At 37.0% G+C, this 22,169-nt stretch overlaps 1 protein-coding gene across 4 annotated transcripts in view; it reads left to right on the forward strand.

The window, feature by feature from the left end:
* EPHA3 (EPH receptor A3) overlaps window positions 1–22,169 on the forward strand; it is a 405,712-nt gene that overhangs the window by 97,901 nt on the left and 285,642 nt on the right. The gene's annotated exons all lie outside the window — the stretch shown is intronic.

A 22,169-nucleotide genomic window follows, 5' to 3' on the forward strand; every position in this document is an offset into this window, starting at 1 on the left:
TTCCTTCCTTGCTAGGGCTGCCAGGTTGGTGCAAAATTTATTGCGGTTTTGCTTTGTTGAACTTTGCTGTTTGATATTCAAATACATTCTTAAATAAAAGTGGTTATCTTATACATCATTGTAATGCACAGTTCTTGCTTCATGTTCTTTTTGCTAATAACTTATTGCTTGCTGTTTATTTTATACTTATTTTACACTTGATGTTAGACAAAAAGCAAATTCTAGTGACTTTCTTATTTGAGTTCAGAATAGGTCATAAAGCAGTGGAGACAACTCACAGTATCAACAACACATTTGGCCCAGAAACTGCTAACAAATACACAGTTCAGTGGTGCTTCAAGAAGTTTTGCAAAGGAGATGAGAGCATTGAAGATCAGCAGCACAGGGGCCAGCCATTGGAAGTTGACAGTGGCCCATTGAGAGGATCATTGAAGTTGATCCTCTTACAGCTATATGAGAAGTTGCTGAAGAATGCAGCATCAACCATTCTACAGTCATTTGGCAATTGAAGTAAGTTGGAAAGGTGAAAATGCTCGATAAGTGGGTGTCTCATACAGTGACCACAAATGAAAAAAATCACTGTGAAGTGTCTTTTCTTATTCTATGCAGCAACAACAAACCATTTCTTGATCAGATTGTGACATGTGATGAAAAGTGGATTTTATATGACCACCGGCAATGGCCAGCTCAGTGGTTAGACCAAGAAGAAGCTCCAAATCACTTCCCAAAGCCAAACTTACACCAAAAATGTCATGGTCACTGTTTGGTGGTCTGATCCACTGCAGCTTTCTGAATCCTGGCAAAACCATTATATCTGGGAAGTATGCTCTGCTAACTGATGAGATGTACCGAAAACTGCAACACCGTGAAGCTGTCATTGGTCAACAGAAAAGGTCCAGTTCTTCTCCATGACACACCTGAGCACGCATTGCACAACCACGCTTCAAAACTTGAACAAATTGGGCTATGGAGTTTAGCCTCATCCACCATATTCACTGACCTCTCACCAACCGACCATCACTTCTTCGAGCATCTTGACAACTTATTGTGGGGAAGATGCTTCCACAGTCAGTGGGAGACAGAAAATGCTTTCCACGAGTTCACTGAATCCTGAGTCATGGATTTTTATGCTACAGGAATAAACAAACATTTCTCGTTTGGCAAAAATGTATTGATTGCTATTGTTCCTATTTGATTAATAAAGATGTTTTTGAGCTTAATATATATCATGATTTAAAGTTCACAGCCTGAAAGCGTAATTACTTTTTCACTAACCTAATATCACAGACTGTCTGGCTTAAGCAACAAAAATGTATTTTCTTACAAACTATAAGTCTAAGATCAAGGTGTCAGAATGTTGGTTCTTTCCAGGACCATGAGGGAAGAATCTGTTTCAGGCTTTTCTCCCTAGCTTAAACATGGCTCTCTTTCCTGTGTCTTCACATAGCTTGTTATCTATACCTGTCTACGTCCAAATATCCTATTCTTATAAGACCTTCCCGGTCATGTTGGATTAGCATTTTACAACCTCATTTTAATTGAATTGTCTCTTTAAAGACTTTATCTCTGAATATGGTTACATATTGAGGTACTAGAGGTTAGGACTTCAACATATGAACTTGGGAAGTGCCCAATTCAGCCCATAACATATGGTTACATGCTTACCTGTTTCATTTTGGTTATTTTATTAGAAAAATAAAATATAATGTTTCTCCTTCGTTGGTTGAGCAAATATGACCCTAGTTAGATATGGTGACAGATTAGGAGATAACAGTATTTAAGAGAAATTAAAGTGGAATTTCTTCAGACCATTAATATACTTTCTAGCTTACCATGATTCTCTTGAGACCTCACCATGCCCAACCAGCTTTATGCTTTATATGATCTTCCCCAGTAAGTATATAAATTTTCAAGCACTCTGCTGGATTCTTTAGCTACACAAAGAATTTGTATTCTTAGAGATCACATAAATTTACCTTCAGGGAAAATATAGCCTCTTTGGAGAAAAATACTTTTGCAAATCAGTGCAGTAAGAAGTAATATATGCAAAGGGGGAATTATTTAGGAAGTGATAGAAATGTATAGCTGAGGAATCAGTGACTCAGGTTAGCTGGGAGGGAAGAAATCTCAACAGACCAGGTGCCATATGAATTGGGACTTAACAATCAAAGAGTAGCTCACTGTGCAGGCACTAGGAAGCAGTAGAACAGGGAAAAGAAGAATTTTAATTTTTATGTGATTAGAAGGATGACATATAAGTGCCTTTCGGAATTAACTCCTCTAAATAAAAATAATAATACCAAACACTAGAAAGAAAAATAAAACAAGCAGAGCCAAATCAATGTAGAAAAATGATTAAGAGTACTGCCTGTGACTAGAGTGCCTAAATTCAAATCTCTCCATCACTTCCTAGTGTGTTGACAGGATCATACTTAATATTTAGGTAGCTTAGTGTCCTTATCTATTGCATAAGATGTAGATTATCATTTACCCTATAGGTTAGTGATGAGGATTATATTAGATTATACATATCAAAACTTGGAAAACTATCTGCTCAATTGAAAACTGTCAGTGCATGATTATGTTGGGGACTAGGCAAGCCTACAGAGAAGGTGATGGTACCCCACTCCAGTACTCTTGCCTGGAAAATCCCATGGACGGAGGAGCCTGGAAGGCTGCAGTCCATGGGGTCGCTGAGGGTCGGACATGACTGAATGACTTCACTTTCACTTTTCACTTTCATGCATTGGAGAAGGAAATGGCAACCCACTCCAGTGTTCTTGCCTGGAGAACCCCAGGGATTGGGAAGCCTGGTGGGCTGCTGTCTATGGGGTGGCACAGAGTTGGACACGACTGAAGTGACTTAACAGCAGCAGCAGCAGGCAAGCCTAATGAACGAAGACCAAAATCCAAGGGCAGAATCCTAAGCACATTGGTCTAGAAAGCACATTATGCAATATAGTGTTCATTAACTTAGGCTGAGCCATCTATAAGACTATTGGTAGACTGCTGATACTGAAAATAATATACTCTAGACTTTTCTCAGATCCAGATTTATAGGAATAAAGGGTTACTTGTCTTCAAAATAACAAGGCTGAAATTTTAAAGCAGTAAATTATGATAATGAATACAAATAAATGTAAAATATTCTATATATAAAATCACAACCAAATATATGTTTTTGTGTATATACACATATCATATATAGTGTAAAGTGGTATACAATACATATAATACATATTATATATGTATAATAAAATAGAAATAAATGCTAAATGTCATTTATAACAACCAAAGAGTTGTAGATTTAGGAATTATTTCTCAGTTAATCAGAGTATAAATTTGACTAGGATATCCTATCAGAATATTTTCTTTCCAGTGTACTTGTAGTGATCTGTAGTTAATTAATATTATAGTTAATTTTCTTCAATATAGTACTATAATCCTTCTTAATCCCCCAGAAACTACATGGGTTCCATATTTTAAATAGGATCATAATATAGCAAACAAACTAGTATATGTTATCAGTTTGGGTGCCACAGAGTTCTAGATACTGAAGAATTCTGGAAGCATGAAATATTAGGAAAATAATTCTAGGAGCCATCCAGCTGCTAAACCAGCACAAACTGCTTTGAAATATACCAGTATTAGCCACATTTGATCAGGAAAGCGGAAACTGATCATCAGTTTCTGTAAAATTAGAAGCAGAATTTAGAAAATTATTTTCTACTAACTGTGTGTTAGCACGTATGTTATTTATACCTAAATGTTGAATTTATCATTGACTTATTCTCTAAAATATTTTGTAGACAGTTGAACTAAAATTTATTTGGATAGTGAATAGAGATATAATAACAAAGTTGTAGTTTATATTATTATAATATTCAAAACCACAAAATAATATATGTTGTTCAATGCCTTCTCTTTATGTGGAGCATTTATAAGATAATTTGAGATACCATAAATAAACAAATGGTCAAACTATGAGCAAAGAAAACAAGAACTCTGTAACATGTAGTTGGCTATTATTTTGGGGTATAATTCTTTTAATGTTCAAATTGCTTTCAAGATAATAACTGTTTTTTCAGTTGATAGTGGCCTTGGCATTACTGTGGTCACAATTGTTGTAACTTGATAATTTATTGTGCACAATTTAATTTGTCATTAGAAAAATGTCCTTGATCATTTTATATTAGGTCAGTTGCTTTTTCTTTGTAATATTTTTTATACAAAATACTGTTCTGAATACATACTACTTAGCTTGATAGGTTTATTCCAGTGTGTTTACTTGCTATCTAAATATTAGCTAAACAATATTGAACCATTTTTCCAAGCTCAAAATATTTAAATTTTAATTCACCCCTAAAGTTTTATGGTTAAAACTTTATGTGTTAACACTTATTTCTAATTCTGGACATGTGAATATTTAAGATCCCAACTTATTTCATTGTTTTTGATTATAATCACATTCACTTTGGGCTATGAAACTGAATACACTATGTTATAGAACAGTTATAATCATGATAATTTTCACAGTAGAATGTTTGTCAGTTTTGATTTGTTTATAGTTTTCTGTAAGTCAGGACTGACATAAGGTTAAGTCCAGTCTCAAATATTCTCCCAAATATGTAGATTTTCTTTAAAAAAATCAATATTTCAAAAATAAAAATAAAAAATAAAAAAATCAATAGTTCAGATCATGTTAAAACATGGTATAAAGAAGATAAATTGATATGCTTAGAAAATGAAAATCTAATAAAGCAATGAGTTTCATCTAAAAATACAACAACAGAAAATATAGCAATGCAGGAAATTCCCTGGCAGTCCAGCGCTTAAGTTTCCATGCTTCCACTTTAGGGAATGTGGGTTCCAACCCTGCTTGAGACCTTAGATCCCACATACTGTTTCAAACTCATCAATCGTTGCCCATAACTGAGGGAAATTTCTAGTTAAAATTTCATATACGTAACTAGTGAACCAGAGTTCTATCAAAACTGACATTAAGACTAGTCTTTTCTCTCTTGCCAAAAGATAGTGTGGTATATGAGCACTAATGCAGGACTGAGAATAAGACCAGGATCTTGTGTGGTCTGTGTTGGTCCCTAATTAGCATTGTAACACTGGACACTTGTATTTCTCCAGATGTCAGTTTCTCACCTGTGAAGAAAGTCTCTAGGTCTCTATACGTGGTAAAATGCATTACAGCAGGCTCATTCTTTGGAGAATCACTGAATCTTTTCTGTTCAATTATATTGTTTTGTAAAAGACTACAATTGCTACTTCAATGTATTCTCTGCTGTCTGCTCCTCAATACCAGAAAGTTTTATAAAAACCTCTGCTACTTAAAAAAAAAAAAAAATTTGTAAGTCACCTGAATCCTTCTGCTAACAAGTTCATTCTTTTCAGACCATATGCTGTTCATGTTAAGGTATTCTTCATATTAAACACAAAGTTCTTGAATTTCTCTGATCTGGTATCTCTGACTTGGTTTCTTCTTGTTCTACTTCTACCTCTGTGAATGCTCCTTTTCTAGCAGTATTTACTATACTTAACTTGAAAAAACTTTTTTGATATAGGGAACATTTCAACATGAATGCTTTGAAAAAGCAGTTTTTATAATATTTCCATTTCTTTCATCTGCTCATCATTTTCTTTCTAAGCTCTAAATATAAGCATTTCAAAATACAGTTTCTAAAGTTCCTTTTGTCTTATATATTTTAAAAATCATCTCAATCATTTCCAAAGCTTTGATTATGCAACTCCAAAATCTGAATGTCTACTGACTTCTGGGTAACATGCCCACTTTTGCAAACTTCTTTCTGTTTCTCACTGACACATCAGGCTCAGCTTACGTTAAAGACAACTGTTCCTCTTCTTCACATAACCTGTCGCACCTATGTTGCTGCCCCTCTCTGCTGATGACTTTCATTTCCAAGTCATCAAAACAGATTAGTGGAAAATAGGAAAGGCTTTGGAATGGAAGAGTTCTGGGTTTGAATCGAGGCTCCACCATTTACAGCTGTGTGATTTGGGGTGAGAAGTTGTCTCTTCCTCAGCTTCCTTTGTCTCCTCTGTAGAATTAATTGATGATAGAACCTGCCGCACAGGGGTTTTGCAGGATAAAATGATGCATTGCTGGGAAAGCCCATTACTGTAATGGCCTCATAAAATGGTCAATATGATTATCAAATGTTAACTTGACTCAGAGTCATTATCAGGTTTTCATTTTTTTCAAAGCAAATACCCACCAATTGCCAAGTCTGAGTTTTACCACCAAAATACTACTTGCCCTCAAAAATTAACCCATTCATTTACTCATTCAGCAAATGGATTATGTGGAACTGTGTTGCTGCTGGAAATCAATAGTGGGTTAACTACAATTTCTTCAATTCATTTCCGTCCACTCCTCCTCCAACCCATCCTTAATATTCTTGTCAAAGTAATGTCCCTAAATCTTGTATTTGTTTGAATCTCTTGAGTGATGAGAAAATCCTCTGTTACATTCCATACTATCCACACAATCATTGTCCACTCCTCCTCTAATTCTCTGCTGTTCTCTTCATAGAAACAAGAGTGATCCCATGGAGAGGCTGAGTCTTCTTAGTCCTCTGCTCAGATCCCAGGACTGGACTTAACTCCACCAATTCTTCGCCATAGGCTTCCCAGCTGGCTCAGTGTTAAAGAACCTGCCTGCCAATGCAGGAGACACAGGAGATGCGGGTTCAATCCCTGGGTGGGGAAGATCCCCTGCAGAAGAAAATGGCAACCCCACTCCAGTCCCTTGTGGCTCAGCTGGTAAAGAATCTGCCTGCAATGTGGGAGACCTGGGTTCGATCTCTAGGTTGGGATGATCCCCTGGAGAAGGGAAAGGCTACCCACTCCAGTATTCTGGCCCAGAGAATTCCATGGACTGTGTAGTCCATGGGGTTGCAAAGAGTCGGACACGACTGAGTGACTTTCACTTTCACTTTCCAGTATTCTTGCCTGGGAAATTTCATGGACAGAGAAGCCTGGTGGGCTACAGTCCTTGGGGTTGCAAAGAGTCGGACAGGACTGAAGTAACTTCGCAGGCGCTAGAATGTAAGCTTCCTGGGGAGACAGATTTCTGACCATTTATTCACTGCACTTTATTGCAATGAATAATAAGTCTAAATATTGAGAGTCCCTAAACAGAGTCTCTAACAGAGGAAATAGAGTCCTAGTACATAACAAGTGTCTAATATGAGTCAAATTAATCAAAGAAAGACTAGCTCCATCTTTCACTTTAGCAGCTTCATGCTACCCAAACTCAGTGGATGTTTTTGTGTTTCTACGTCTTTTTACACATTGCTTCCCCTGCCCAGAATGTGTCATTTTTCCTCTTTCTAACCATCATCACCCATTCTCACTAGTCAAAATTCCACTTACATTTAAGCTTCTCACCTATATGCTGGCTCCTGTCCTCTTTCTCTGGTATCACATCAGCTGTTGCCATTCTTTGAGTTGTGCGTATGTGTTGTGGTCTCCACCCTTCTCCAAAGTCCTGCACGCCGCCTATCATCAAGCCCTTTGGCTCTACCACCAAAAGAGTTCCAGAATCTGTTCTCCCCTCTTTTACCGATAATGTCCTATCCTCTGTCACTGTAATAACCTCCTAATGATCTCACATCATAGGTCTTTGATCTTTACAATGTATTTTTCACACAGTAGGCCTATTTGTGTCAAATCGTGTCACTCCTCTGTCCAAACCATATGCTGAGTTCCTCCTTGTCTGACAATAAAATCCAAAGTCTCTCACACGGCCAACATGGACCTACTTGATTTTGTAGTCAACTTCCTCTCAGGCCTAAGGTTTCACCACTTCCCTCCTGGATCACTCTGTTTCAGGCACAGCGGCCTCCTTGCCACGCTTTAATTATACCACCACCCTCAGTCTCACAGTCCATATTCTTTCTGTTCTCTGAGTCTGCGATGCTGTATCCTCGAGTATTCTCTATGCCTGGCTACTCATTTCAAACAAGTGGCTGCAAAAGTGAGAACTTACCTCTGGTTACCCTATTGAAATGTCGTTTCGTCAAGCCACCTATAGTCTTCCATTCTGTCTTTGTTTTTCTTTATAATAATTATCGTCAGCTTAGCTTTCATGTGTCTGTGTGATTATTTACTCTTTGTTTTCTTTCAAGGACAGCATAAGCTCCATTAAAACACTGATGACTTTACTGTTATTCTTCCCATAGAGAAAGTGGTCCCCAGGAAATAGAAGAGTGCCTGGCTCTCGGTGGATTTCTATTGAATAAATGAATGACTGTCTAACAGGAAGCTTACACAAACATATTTCCATTCTTATGATTAAGATTTATCAAGGTCAGGAAACCATGACTTCTGCACCGTTATCATAACGGTAGTACTAGAAAACAAGTTTATAACATGTATGTGCTTAATAAATATTTGTTTTACTTAGCAGGTGACAACTATGTAAGCACTTATTAAGTGCCAATATAATCTGTTAAGAAACTAAGCAATACTGTAAGAAAGGTACTACTATCATCTCAATTTAGACATGACATAACTGAGACTTAACACAGTGACCAGTATGAATGAAAAGCATAGTATGATAATAATACATATTTTTATTAAAACATGTCTCTTAATATACAGATGGATCACATACTTTCCATTTAAAAAAATAGTGAAAGGAATTGAAGTCAATTGTCTAAAACTGTTACAGAACTATAGTACCTAAGAAAGTGTGGAACAATATTGGCAAAACTTTACTCCACATGGAATAGCATATTTATCATAGATAATAGCCAGCAGGCTCATTTACAATATAGTCAGTTGACTTTTGTCATTAATTATATTTATTGAATTTCGAAAGAGTAAAACAAATTACACTTGTCAGAAACTGTGGTGACCTTAAATAAATTTGAAAAATCTCTAGACTAGTGAAATAAGAATAGAAAATAGATAAATCTTGAATTTAAAATACACTTCTATTATTTTATAAGAAAAAACCCATATATCCCAATGACATTTTTTGTTAACTTTAGCAGAATAATAATATGTGTTTACTGCTTCTCAAGTGCCATGCACTGTTACAATTGTTTTAAAATGGATAGTCTACTTTTGTTCACGTATCTAGAAAGAGTTTACTATGATTTTTCGCATTTTAGAGTTGTGTGAATTTAATCATAGGCTCTTAAACCTCCTATTAACTAGCAAAGGTAGGCTTCAAACCTAGGATCTGCCTGTATCTAGAGCTTAGACACTAAGATAGCTGGCCTTCCTAAGATACTAAATGGATAAATGATTAAAAATGTTCCTATAAAACAGGGTTGCCACCCAGTAACCAAAGATGTGTCTGCAGCTTTAAAATTGTTGCTATAAAGCAGGTTACATTTCAGAAAACTGCTTTCAGGAATTATACATATTGTGTTAAAAAATAAACTGAGTTATCTGAAAATGTGTAAAACTTAGCATATGTTCCACAGTGACACGAGTTAATTTCATTTCCGTCACTGTGAGTGCTCCACAGGTATATCATAAATTGCTATGAATTACCGTGTCTGTGACCCATTATCATAGCAGGAAATTACATGAATCTCACAACTGGTATGAAATGTACTGCTGTCACTGCTATGCATTAATTTCTAAGTAGTTGGTCGTTTGTAATAATTCTGTAAATGTCCATTTTAACACAGTTTTCAGTCTAGACAAGTTAAGCCAATGTGCGTGGAATTTTACCCCACGTTTTCAAGCAGTTATACTGAATTCTAAAATTACCTTTTTATTGGGCAATTTCATATTAAATATGTTTCCAAGAATTGGAAACATGATAGTCTCATTGTTTTACTCCCTGACATTAAAGGGGAATTTAAAGTATGAAAAGTGTAGTTATTTGACTATATAGCAACAGAAAGAGTGAAAATTTTCTGATAAATATAAACAATTTCCTCCAACTTTATGGAACAGATAAAAAGTTAATTAATTTTTAAACTATTTTGGCTTTCTCTTTATGAAAGTAATTTTCAGATTAATGGTAAATTTTTCATTGGTAATACTTCTAAAAATAACATTTTGCAATTATGTTTCTTTTACATTATAAATAGAAATATTTCACCATTAAAATCAAACCTCTACAGTGAAAATTTTACTTTTCCTGTCTTTCATTACGTTGGTACTTTTCCCCTCACAGGAAAAGTAAATTCAAATAGCAGGTTTAATTGAAAACTTTTGACAGTGCAGAATGTAGATATGACCTTCCCATGGTATATTTTATATTTTAATGTATTATATCTTTTGCAAGCTCATTCTTCTGGCTAGAAATTCACTTTTTGATAGATCTTTAAGCATTTTGAATTATTTTGGAAAGTTTTTTTCCTTGCCACCCACCATCTCTCAAACTGTAAGATTGTTTTTCATCTTTCAAAAAATTTTATTATACATATCAAAATCTTTATCATAAATTTACTAACACACATTTTGTAGAAATTAATTTCCTGATTCTTTTTATAATTTTTATTTTTACAGAACTCTTATAGACATGGTATATGCCTTATATTTAATTGGTTAAGGTCACTCTTTAACACATAGTTAACCAGAGTATTTATTTTTAAAAATGAATGCCTTCTGCACCCCAAAGCATACTTCTATGCTTTGTTAGTTATGTGAGTTTAACATTTAGCTTATCACGTGATATCTGATTTTAGTAAATCTGTATGAGGGATTTAGTTTTAGGCACAGAGCCAAATGCTTGGGTGGGGGGGGGGGCTTCCCTTGTGGCTCAGCTAGTAAAGAAATCGCCTGCAATGCAGGAGATCTGGGTTCGATCCCTGAGTTGGGAAGATGCCCTGGAGAAGAGAAAGGCTACCCACTCCAGTATTCTGGCCTGGAGAATTCCATGGAGTGTATATATATAGCCCATGGGGTCACAAAGAGTCGGACACAACTGAGCAACTTTCACTTTCACTTAAACGTTTGGAAGGGAAAAATAAGTCAAACCAGAAACCATGAAGGCGAGAAAGAATAGTGAGCAAAGAAATAAATGAAAATGCATATAACATACAAATGGATACAAAATAAAAATGGATATAGCAATGGATTTAACATAAATACAGTGTGTTCCTTAAAGGTAGGTACCTTTTCTATCTTCTTCATTAAAATATTATCAATATAGAGTTTGGTTCAGTTCAGTTCAGTCACTCAGTCATGTTCGACTCTTTGCAACCCCATGAATTGCAGCACGCCAGGCCTCCCTGGCCATCACCAACTCCCAGAGTTCACTCAAACTCACGTCCATCGAGTCAGTGATGCCATCCAGCCATCTCATCCTCCGCTCTCCCTTCTCTTCCAGCCCCCAATCCCTGCCAGCATCAGAGTCTTTTCCAATGAGTCAAATCTTCACATGAGGTGGCCAAAGTACCGGAGTTTCAGCTTTAGCATCAGTCCTTCCAGTGAAGACCCAGGACTGATCTCCTTTAGAATGGACTGGTTAGATCTCCTTGCAGTCCAAGGGACTCTCAAGAGTCTTCTCCAACACCACAGTTCAAAAGCATCAATTCTTCAGTGCTCAGCTTTCTTTATAGTCCCACTCTCACATCCATACATGACCACTGGAAAAACCATAGCCTTGACTAGACGGACCTTTGTTGGCAAAGCAATGTCTCTGCTTTTTAATATGCTATCTAGGTTGGTCATAACTTTCCTTCCAAGAAGTAAGCGTCTTTTCATTTCATGGCTGCAATCACCATCTGCAGTGATTTTGGAGCCCACAAAACAAAGTCTGACATTGTTTCCCCATCTATTTGCCATGAAGTGATGGGACCAGATGCCATGATCTTCGTTTTCTGAATGTTGAGCTTTAAGCTAATTTTTTCACTCTCCTCTCTCACTTTTATCAAGAGGCTTTTTAGCTACTCTTTACTTTCTGCCGTAAGGTTGGTGTCATCTGCATGGCTGAGGTTATTGATATTTCTCTGGGCTATCTTGATTCCAGCTTGTGCTTCTTCCAGCCCAGCGTTTCTCATGATGTAATCTGCATAGAAGTTAAATAAGCAGGGTGACAATAGACAGCCTTGATGTACTCCTTTTCCTATTTGGAACCAGTCTGTTGTTCCATGTCCAGTTCTAACTGTTGCTTCCTGACCTGCAGACAGGTTTCTCAAAAGGCAGGTCAGGCGGTCTGGTATTCCCATCTCTTTCAGAATTTTCCACAGTTTACTGTGATGTACACACAATAAACATAACCCTATGTTAAATGCTTTGACATAGTCAATAAAGCAGAAATAGATGTTTTTCTGGAACTCTTGCTTTTTCAACGATCCAGTGAATGTTGGCAATTGATCTCTGGTTCCTCTGCCTTTTCTAAATCCAGCTTGAACATCAGGGAGTTCACAATTCACATATTGCTGAACCTGGCTTGAAGAATTTTGAGCATTACTTTACTAGCATGTGAGATGAGTGCAATTGTGTGGCAGTTTGAGCATTCTTTGGCATTTCTTTCTTTGGGATTGGAATGAAAACTGACCTTTTCCAGTCCTGTGGCCAGTGCTGAGTTTTCCAAATTTGCTGGCATATTGAGTGCAGCACTTTCACAGCATCATCCTTCAGGATTTAAAATAGCTCAACTGGAATTTCATCACCTCCACTAGCTTTGTTCGTAGTGATGCTTTCTAAGGCCCACTTGACTTCACATTCCAGGATGTCTGGCTCTAGGTGAGTGATCACACCATCGTGATTATCTGGGTGGTGAAGATCTTTTTTGTACAATTCTTCTGTGTATTCTTGCCACCTCTTCCTAATATCTTCTGCTCCTGTTAGGTCCATACCATTTCTGTCCTTTACCGAGCCCATCTTTGCATGAAATATTCCCTTGGTATCTCTAATTTTCTTGAAGAGAGCTTGGTAGATAGTAGTTATTCAATAAATATTAATTAGATGTTCTTGAAATCCAATATGTGGAATCTAATGAAAACACTATTTTTTTTACAAAAGAAACATGAAAGAAACATTTATTTACATACATGTATCTTTAATTTTTTTCTGTTTTTGTTTGCAGTGTTTTAGTACAAATGGGAATCTTTCTGAAATGTTTTAGTAGTCACAAAATTATAGTATAATGAGCTGTGTTCCTTTCTGCATGTGTAGCTGTATTGTATATAAATTCATAAGCAAAAAATATATCTCTTTATAATCTTTGGGATATGTTCAATGGTCATACTTTCAGCAGAGGTGATCTTCTTCAGAATTCTCTTCTGGAACTTGCAGAGGTCTTTCTGAATCCCCTCTTTCTCCTTCTGTTTGGAGAACCAACTCCCAGTCTGGAGCAAACCATGTGCCTCTTTTCAGGAGTTCTTCATGGTAACAAATGAAATGAAGTCACTCAGTCATGCCCAACTCTTTGCAAACCCATGGACTGTAGCCTACCAGGCTCCTCAGTCCACGGGATTTTCCAGGCAAGAGTACTGGAGTGGGTTGCCATTTCCTTCTCCAGGGGATCTTCCCAACCCAGGGATCGAACCTTTACTTCAGCAAATGAAGCAAAGATATATCAGCTGACATTCCCAGATTTGCCCCGTCCTTTCTTTTTAAGTAACTCTCTACCTCCCGGCTGCTCTGTGCCCCAAATTCCAGTCATACTGGAACCCCACTCCTTACACAGGTTCTGTCCTCACGGGTCTTCCTGTTTGCTCACACTCTTTCTTTCAGTGAACCCTCCTATTTCTACCTGTAGAGATTCTAATCATCCTACCTTTCCATCTCTTTAGTGATTTTCCAGAACCCCCCTCCACCAGTAATCCTTTATTTCCCCACAGCTTCTTGCAACACCTCAAATGGACCATGTATCATCATCTGCCTTGTGTAATACTCATGCCCTTCCTTCCAGCAGTTTCTGGATAGCAAAAATCACACTTTACTTATTGTTTTACCGTCTACTGCTTCTAACCTTGGCTTTGCATATAGAAACATTCAATAAATGCGTGTGGAATCAAATTAAACCACTATTATGCTGCTGCTGCTGCTAAGTCGCTTCAGTCATGTCCAACTCTGTGGGACCCCATAGATGGCAGCCCACCAGGCTCCCCCGTCCCTGGGATTCTCCAGGCAAGAACACTGGCGTGGGTTGCCATTTCCTTCTCCAATGCATAAAAGTGAAAAGTGAACATGCAGTTGCTCAGTCGTGTCCGACTCTTAGCAACATCATGGACAGCTGCTGCTGTAACAGGTTGCGCTGCTGTCTATGGGGTCGCACAGAGTCGAACACGACTGAAGCGACTTAGCAGCAGCAGCAGCAGCAGCTGTCCATGAGGTCACTAAGAGTCGGACACGACTGAGCGACTTCATGGACTGCAAACCACTGTTATAGAGGCATCTTAAAAAAATCACAAACCATTTCAGAAATCACAGTAGGAGACTACCAAATTATAGTGAACTCTAAAAACTGCAGCATTTCTAAAACCAGTTGTCTTGCATTCACACCAAGAGAGATATGTGACTGAAGGTAGCCCTCCCACACACACTGTTTACATTTTTTTGTAATGCAACACTTTGCATTTACCACCAGATGTGAAATAGAAGAGCAATATGATTAGACTTACGCTGTTAATTATAATAATATCTTACAAATCTTTGTGGGAGGTAGAAGATGAGGTTATTCAGGTGAGCTTCTACATAAGGCACATCTGGGCCTCAGCAAGTCAGGCATCAACAACATATGGGATGAGGGCTGAGCAATAGGGCCTTCGATAGAAACAGAGGCAAACTATCTGGAAAGATAGACGTAGAAACAGTTTCTGAGGAGATTCAGAAGTCTTGGGAAGGAGAAGGTAGAGAAAATTGAGTAAGTAGTATTGAAATATATGCGCTGCTGCTGCTGCTGCTGCTGCTGTTGCTGCTGCTAAGTTGCTTCAGTCGTGTCCGACTCTGTGCGACCCCGTAGATGGCACCCTACCAGGCTCCTCCATCCCTGGGGTTCTCCAGGCAAGAATGCTGGAGTGGGTTGCCATTTCCTTCTCCAATGCATGAAAGTGAAAAGTGAAAGTGAAGTTGCTCAGTCGTGTCCGACTCTTCGCGACCCCATGGACTGCAGCCCACCAGGCTCCTCCATCCATGGGAGTTTCCAGGCAAGAGTACTGGAGTGGGGTGCCATTCCCTTCTCCAAATATATATGCTATGATGTGTAACATAGATGACTAGTGGGAGACTACTGTAAAACACAGGGAGCCCAGGCTGGCACTCTGTGAAAACCTAGAGGGGTGGGATAGCGGGCAGAAGGGAGGCTCAATAGGAAGGGGATATATAATCATGACTGTTTCACATTGATGTACTGAGGTCTGTCTAGTCCAAGCTATGGTTTTTCCAGTAGTTATGTATGGATGTGAAAGTTGGACTATAAAGAAAGCTGAGAGCCAAAGAATTGATGCTTTTGAACTGTGGTGTTGGAGAAGACTCTTGAGAGTCCCTTGGACTGCAAGGAGATCCAACCAGTCGACTTTTGAGAGTTCCTTGGACTGCAAAGAGATTCAACAGGTCCATCCTAAAGGAAATCACTCCTAAATATTCATTGGAAGGACTGATGCTGAAGCTGAAGCTCCAATTCTTTGGCCACCTGATATGAAGAACTGATTCATTTGAAAAGACCCTGATGCTGGGTAAGACTGAAGGCAGGAGAAGGGGATGACAGAGGATGAGCAGTTGGATAGCATCACTGACTCAATGGACAAGAGTTTGAATAAACTCTGGGAGCTGGTGAAGGACAGGGAGGCCTGGTATGCTGCAGTCCATGGGGTCGCAGAATCGGACACTACTGAATGACTGAACTGAACTGAACTGCAGAAACCAACATAACACTATAAAGCAATTATCCTCCAATATAAAAAAAAAGGAAGTCTTGGAAGCTGATAGTGGAATATGCTGCCAGGTGAAGTTGAGGGCAAAAGTTGTCCAAAGGGCATAGAACATTGGTTCCCAACCTTAGGGAGTCGCCTACTCAAATCTGAATATCTTAGGGAATGTAAAATGAAATATTTTGGATAGACACCTATGAAGTAGTATTTTTAAAAAGGTCTCTGGTTAATGCTTATCCAAAAATAAGAACCTTTGATGTAAGGAAATTAGACAGACTGTAGTCAGAAATATTGGATATTTTTCCACAGATGCAAAGATGTGGCAACAGCTCTGAGATCTCAATACTGTACCATTAAACCAGCCCCAACATGAAGGAGAATTACTAAAATCAGAGGCCTAGAATGGTGAAGCTGAGGCTCCCCTTGTTCTTGCCTCAGTCTAAGGGTAGCAGAAACTGAGAAATCCTGAGGCTGAAGATGAAAGTATATGTGGCTGTAAAGTGCTGAGTAAAGACAGAGAATCCAAAGTAGGCCCTGATGGGGACCCAAGGACCCCCATGCATGCTCAGACTTTCAGAAGACATTGCCTTGAATAGCCAGCATCTTGTTCTAACTACAGAATGTACCAGGGCCTACCCAATACCCAAGCAGAGATGATACATTTTCCCGGTCCTAACTCTTTCTCTTATCCTCTGAAGTCAGTTCAGTCACTCAGTTATGTCTGACTCTTTGCGACCCCATGGAGCGCAGCATGCCAGGCTTCCCTGCCCATCACCAAATCCTGGAGCTTGCTCAAACTCATGCCCAGCCAGTTGGTGGTGCCGTCCAACCCTCTTGTCCTCTGCTGTCCCCTTCTCCTCCTGCCCTCAATCTTTCCCAGCACCAGGGTCTTTTCCAATCAGTCAGTTCTTCGCATCAAGCAGCCAAATTATTGGAGTTTCAGCTTTAGCATCAGTCCTTCCAACGAATATTTAGGACTGATTTCCTTTAGGATAGACTGGTTGGATCTCTTTGCAGTCCAAGGGACCCTCAAGAGTCTTCTCCAATACCACAGTTCAAAAGCATCAGTTATTCTGCTCTCGGCTTTCCTTATGGTCCAACTCTCTCATTCATACATGACTACTAGAAAAACCACAGCTTTGACTGGATGGACCTTTGTCAGCAAAGTAATATCTCTGCTTTTTAATATGGCTTTCCTCAATAATAATCTCTGGTCTTTCTTTCCTTTCCTGGTTTTCCATCTCTTTTCTGTATACTGTACCCAAACTGAGACATTGTCCTCTCTATTTTCAACAAGATATTTGTAATACCATTATCAAATTTCTGCTAATTACTTAGGAGTTAAAGGTGGGTGGGAGGATGGATAGTAGTCATTATCATTAAGATTACTGGAAATGCTGTCTCAGGCATATACCTTCTGGGCACCATTATCTTTAGACTTTGGCCTGCACCTTGTTGCTGATGCTGAATTTTCAATATCAAATCCTCATCTTATCTCTCCTCAGTCCTCTGGTTATAAATGTATTTCTCTGATTTGACCCCAAATCATCACCAACAAAGTGCCCCAAACCCCCAGATTCTATTTCTCATTTGTCTCAACTCTTTTATTTTACTCTACCTTTTAATATAACACTATTACATGTGTGTGTGTGTGTGTGTATACTTTTGAGGCCTATTGGCTAAGAAAATGCTATTTAATAATAGATGGAAATATAGTGAGTTTGTTACATACATCTGGGTCTGACACTTGCCAGTGACATCTTCCTGCAAGTGATTATGCCTTGCCGAGCTTATGCTGATGTGTGATAAGTGTTCAAATATTTCTAGGATGAACACTGCGTTTTGAAACAGCTATGATATGTGCAAAGGAAATAATGTGTAAGTGTAGAAACAGGAGAGGAGAAAGAATGACATGAATCAACTTTAATATCACTTACAGTTATTAAGAGGACTTCCCTGGTGGCTTAGAGGGTAAAGCATCTGCCTGTAATGCACGAGACCCGGGTTGGATCCCTGGGTTGGGAAGATCCCCTGGAGAAGGAAATGGCAACTGACTCCAGCACTCTTGCCTGGAAAATTCCATGGAGGGAGGAGCCTGGTAGGCTACAGTCCATGGAACCACAAAGAGTCGCATATGACTGAGTGACTTCACTTTCACTTTTCACTTTCACTTTCGTAGTTATTAAGAGCAGCATTAGTCACATTAGCATTTTCTAAAGTGCAGAACTATGTGCTTCTTATTCACCATTGAAATATAAATGTAGTATTACAAACATAAGAATATTGGTATCATTTTCTTTTTTAATATCATCTGCAAATTTCTAAGAAATTATTTAAACCGTATAAAGTAAATCACGAAGGTTTTTCTCACTTTCTAAATATTTAAGTTAGCCTATGTACTAACTGTATCACAGGTTCTCCCTCTTTTAAAGAAAATGTAAACACTTCCTCCTACTCTCTATTAGCAAGTAGCAAAAAGTGTATCCAAGAGAGTAATTAATGTTAACAATGAGTATAAATCTTTTATTACTATAATTGAGGTTCATTAGAATGAGAGTTATTAGGTTAAATGCTGATTAATTGTTAAAAATATGTTTTCCCTCAAAATACATATTTGACTCAGTGACAAGAAGCTGTGCTATCTAAAAAATATAAATTGAATCACATCTTACACTGTATTTTGTTGATAAGGAGGCTCATGGTGCTAATGTTATAGGGAATAGAATTCTGAGTCATCCTTCTAGGGAAAAGAAGTCTGGGCAAATGTTTTTCTTACAGTTGTAATAATCTGGAAAAAAAAAGAAATTCAACCCTGGTCTGTGTGGTCTAATGATAAACGTTTATATAGTAAGAATCTGGGAGCCAGGCTATTCCTGGAATTATCAATTTTGAAGAATTTGAGCTTTAGAAGGAATTCGTGTTCTTACTAGTCACTAGTTCTGTGTTTGCGTTATTAGTTCTGTTCTTACTAGTTCTGTGTCCCTTTCTGCTTGACAGTGTTACTGCTGGACACCCCTTGAAGAGATTCTTCCTTAGGATTAGAAAAATGAAGCAGTAAATGCTTTGTACCTCCCAATTTTATATGTCACTAATTCTAATTCATCCATTTTCTTTGTTCACATTGGCCTTGGCACAATGACTATGATAGTATATTATCTCTAATAATTTATGAATGTACACAGTAGTTCTTGGAGTATGGAGATTGGGTAAAACGAGTATTCTTTTAAATTATAAAATGTAAGAATTACAACAGCACTTTAATGATTTCTGTTGCTGCTGTTGCAAAACTGCTTTTTTAGGAATTTTATTTCCATTCTCGAGTCCTCAGCAATTTCCTAGGTGGCTCAGTGATAAAGAATCTGCCTACCAAGCAGCAGATGTGGGTTTGATCCCTGGATCTGGAAGATCCCCTGGAGGAGGAAATGGCCACCACTCCAGTATTCTCACTTGAGAAATCCCATGGACAGGGAGTCTTGGTGGCTACATACAGTCTATGGGGTTGCAAAAGGACAGGACTGAGCAACTAAACAAGTCTTCAGCAGACGCTAGAGTTAGAGATCTACTGTTTTTTTGCAAATGGTCTAAGATGGCAAGTCACCATCACTTACAGGCAATTTGGTTTTCATTACAAATTAATGAAGTGATAATTGCTCTCTGCAACCTTTTTATGCACAGAGCATGCTGGTGCTGTTTGCATTATCTTCTTGCAATTTGTACCTCTGCATTCAAGGGCTTGTGATAGCTTGCCAAATTAGCATTCAAAGGGAAATGTTAGACTACATTGATATCTCCATAATTAAAATCATATTTTACATCAAATTGTGAAAATCTTTACATGGTGTCATTTCTGTATGGTGTCTAACAAAATGCTGTCCAGAGCAGGAGAAAATTGCAACTGATTCATCAAATTACAAACTTATCTATTCTGATAAGAAAATTCTGACCTAAAATTTTTGAAGTCAGTTGGCTAATTTTTAAATAGGCCTATCATCTAACATTCTGTAAAATGCCCACAGAAAGCATTTATTCTTTGGAGTTTTTGTTAGCTCTATACTTTACAGTGCCATCATAGAATCAATGTAATATTAATAAAGATGCAACATAATAATACTGTTTAACATTACAGTTTTTTTGAGCTTCAACTCAGTTCACAGGTTTTAAATTTTCTGATATTAAAGTTATACATTAATTTTGGTTTTGAATATGACTTTACTTTTATAGGCACCTCAGTGTAAAATCCTCAGAAATGAGACTCTCGTATATACTTTTGTTCTTAAAAGCTGTCCATATAATATATTTATAGAGTGGTTGTTTGAAAATGATAAATTGGTGATTATTAAAAATACATTTTCTTGTATATTATTCTAGGGTTTTCTACAATAACAAAATGGGTTCCTTTGTTGGATATTAGGCATGACAATAAAGACAAGCCAATTTTGCCTCCAGAAAATTAATGCTTCTCAAATATTACAGACCCTGAATGATCCAAGTTACTGAAATAAGTGGTGCTGTTTAATTATTTGCTTTTGGTTTGTTCTTAGATTGCTAGGAGAGCTAATGAGACTAAAGAATTTTAAAACCGTGTTTCTCACATTGGTAGTGGGGAAGGGTGCAGCTTGGATTTGATAATTCAAACACTTTAATGTAAATAATTATTTTTTTGGCTAATGAGGTTCAAAGGCCAGATAAATGCCATATTTCTTTACTTTGGTTATTGTGAATTTAAAAAAATAGCATTTTTATCTCACTTTGTAACTAGAAGTTGTGGATTGGATTTTCTATGTGTATTTAATAAATATAAGTAGAAAATACATTAATATTTTTTAAATGCCATTGATTTAGTTAAAATTATTTAAAACTTATTTCTTATGAAAATAAGTAAATCTCTTAAAGGAGAAGATTTTAGGAACCCATTTATAATGGGCATTACAAGGATTTCATTTATTTATTTACAAAGTTAAAATATATTCTCTAATGCGAACTTTATTATTTCCTTGAATTATTACTAAATATACTATTAAAAATATAATTTTTATGCATTGTATTCATCTTTTATTCCCAAAAAGTGAAGTTGTGTGCTGCACATTATAAAGGACATAAAGAACTCTAAAATCTAACAAATGTATTTGAAACAATGTTAAACTAATCTAATGATGTATCATGAATTAAATCTAAAACTGAAAAAGATATTTAATAAGTGTTATATGAAACAGAAAGTGTCTTAAGCACGTTAAGGTTATGGGAGGCATCGCAGAGACCAATGCTCTTTCTTTATACCATAACAAAAGAAGATCCAACATTTCTTTTGAAAACATAAAAAAGAGTTCACAGAGACAAGAACAGTACGTGCATAAGTGAAACTTATAATTCTCTAATCTCAATTCAGACTTTTAGAAAAAAATAAATGTAAGTTGGGAATAGTCTTTGGAAAAGCGCAAATACCAACTGAAGAGTTTGAAGTTCTTACATGAGTAATGGGGAGCCATAGAAGATTAGAACTCTAATATGACATGGAAAACGATGTACTTTCCTAGCAGCATTAAGATAACTAAGCATGGTATAAATAGAGTGTAGACATAGGTGTAACAGTGAAATAGAATAATAGTTTTAGAATCATAAATAACACAAACAATGTGATGCTAACTTGAAAGCTTCTCAAAACCTGTATAAGGATCAAAGAAGCAGTGCTTAACTTTTCTAAAAAGTCTTGAAATTTTTGAGTGTATTTACAATGAAAAAAAGTTTTATTACCATCATAGACCAAACTGCTATAACAACAACTTAAGTAGCCGTGTATTTCTTTCATGTGGAAAATTTAATGTGGATAAAAGATATTAAGAATTGAAATGTTCACTATACTTAAATCCTCTGTTCTACATGTGTAACTATTTGTTGGATTTTGGGGAGATGGGAAGGAGACATGTTCACGTTTTTAACTTCAGAAATTCAAAGTTCTCCATCATGTATTTCTTTTTTTTTTTACTTTATTTTTTTAAATATTTTTTTATTATATTTTCTTGAAATGACCAAGTATGTTAATAATGTCATGCATAAAGATACCTGGTAATGAAATAATTTAGATTCACTTTCTTTGTGATATACTGATTTTACCCAAGTCTGGCCCCAATTGGGGAAAGTTTAATAAAGAGAAGTGCTAGGCAGTGGTATTTTTCTTTTTCTTTTTAAAGAGCAAACCAAAAAAAAAAATCCTCTAAAATATACAACAAAATAATTTTTATCATGTTATTAGAGATGACTGATTTAACATTTTTATACTAGGATGTTTGTCTAGGTCCAATCAATTGCTAAGCAACTTCTTCCTGAATACCACACAAACTCCAGTAA

The sequence above is a fragment of the Ovis aries genome, chromosome 1 (genome assembly GCF_016772045.2).
Source record: "Ovis aries strain OAR_USU_Benz2616 breed Rambouillet chromosome 1, ARS-UI_Ramb_v3.0, whole genome shotgun sequence".
In the NCBI taxonomy this organism is placed as follows: Eukaryota; Metazoa; Chordata; class Mammalia; order Artiodactyla; family Bovidae; genus Ovis; species Ovis aries.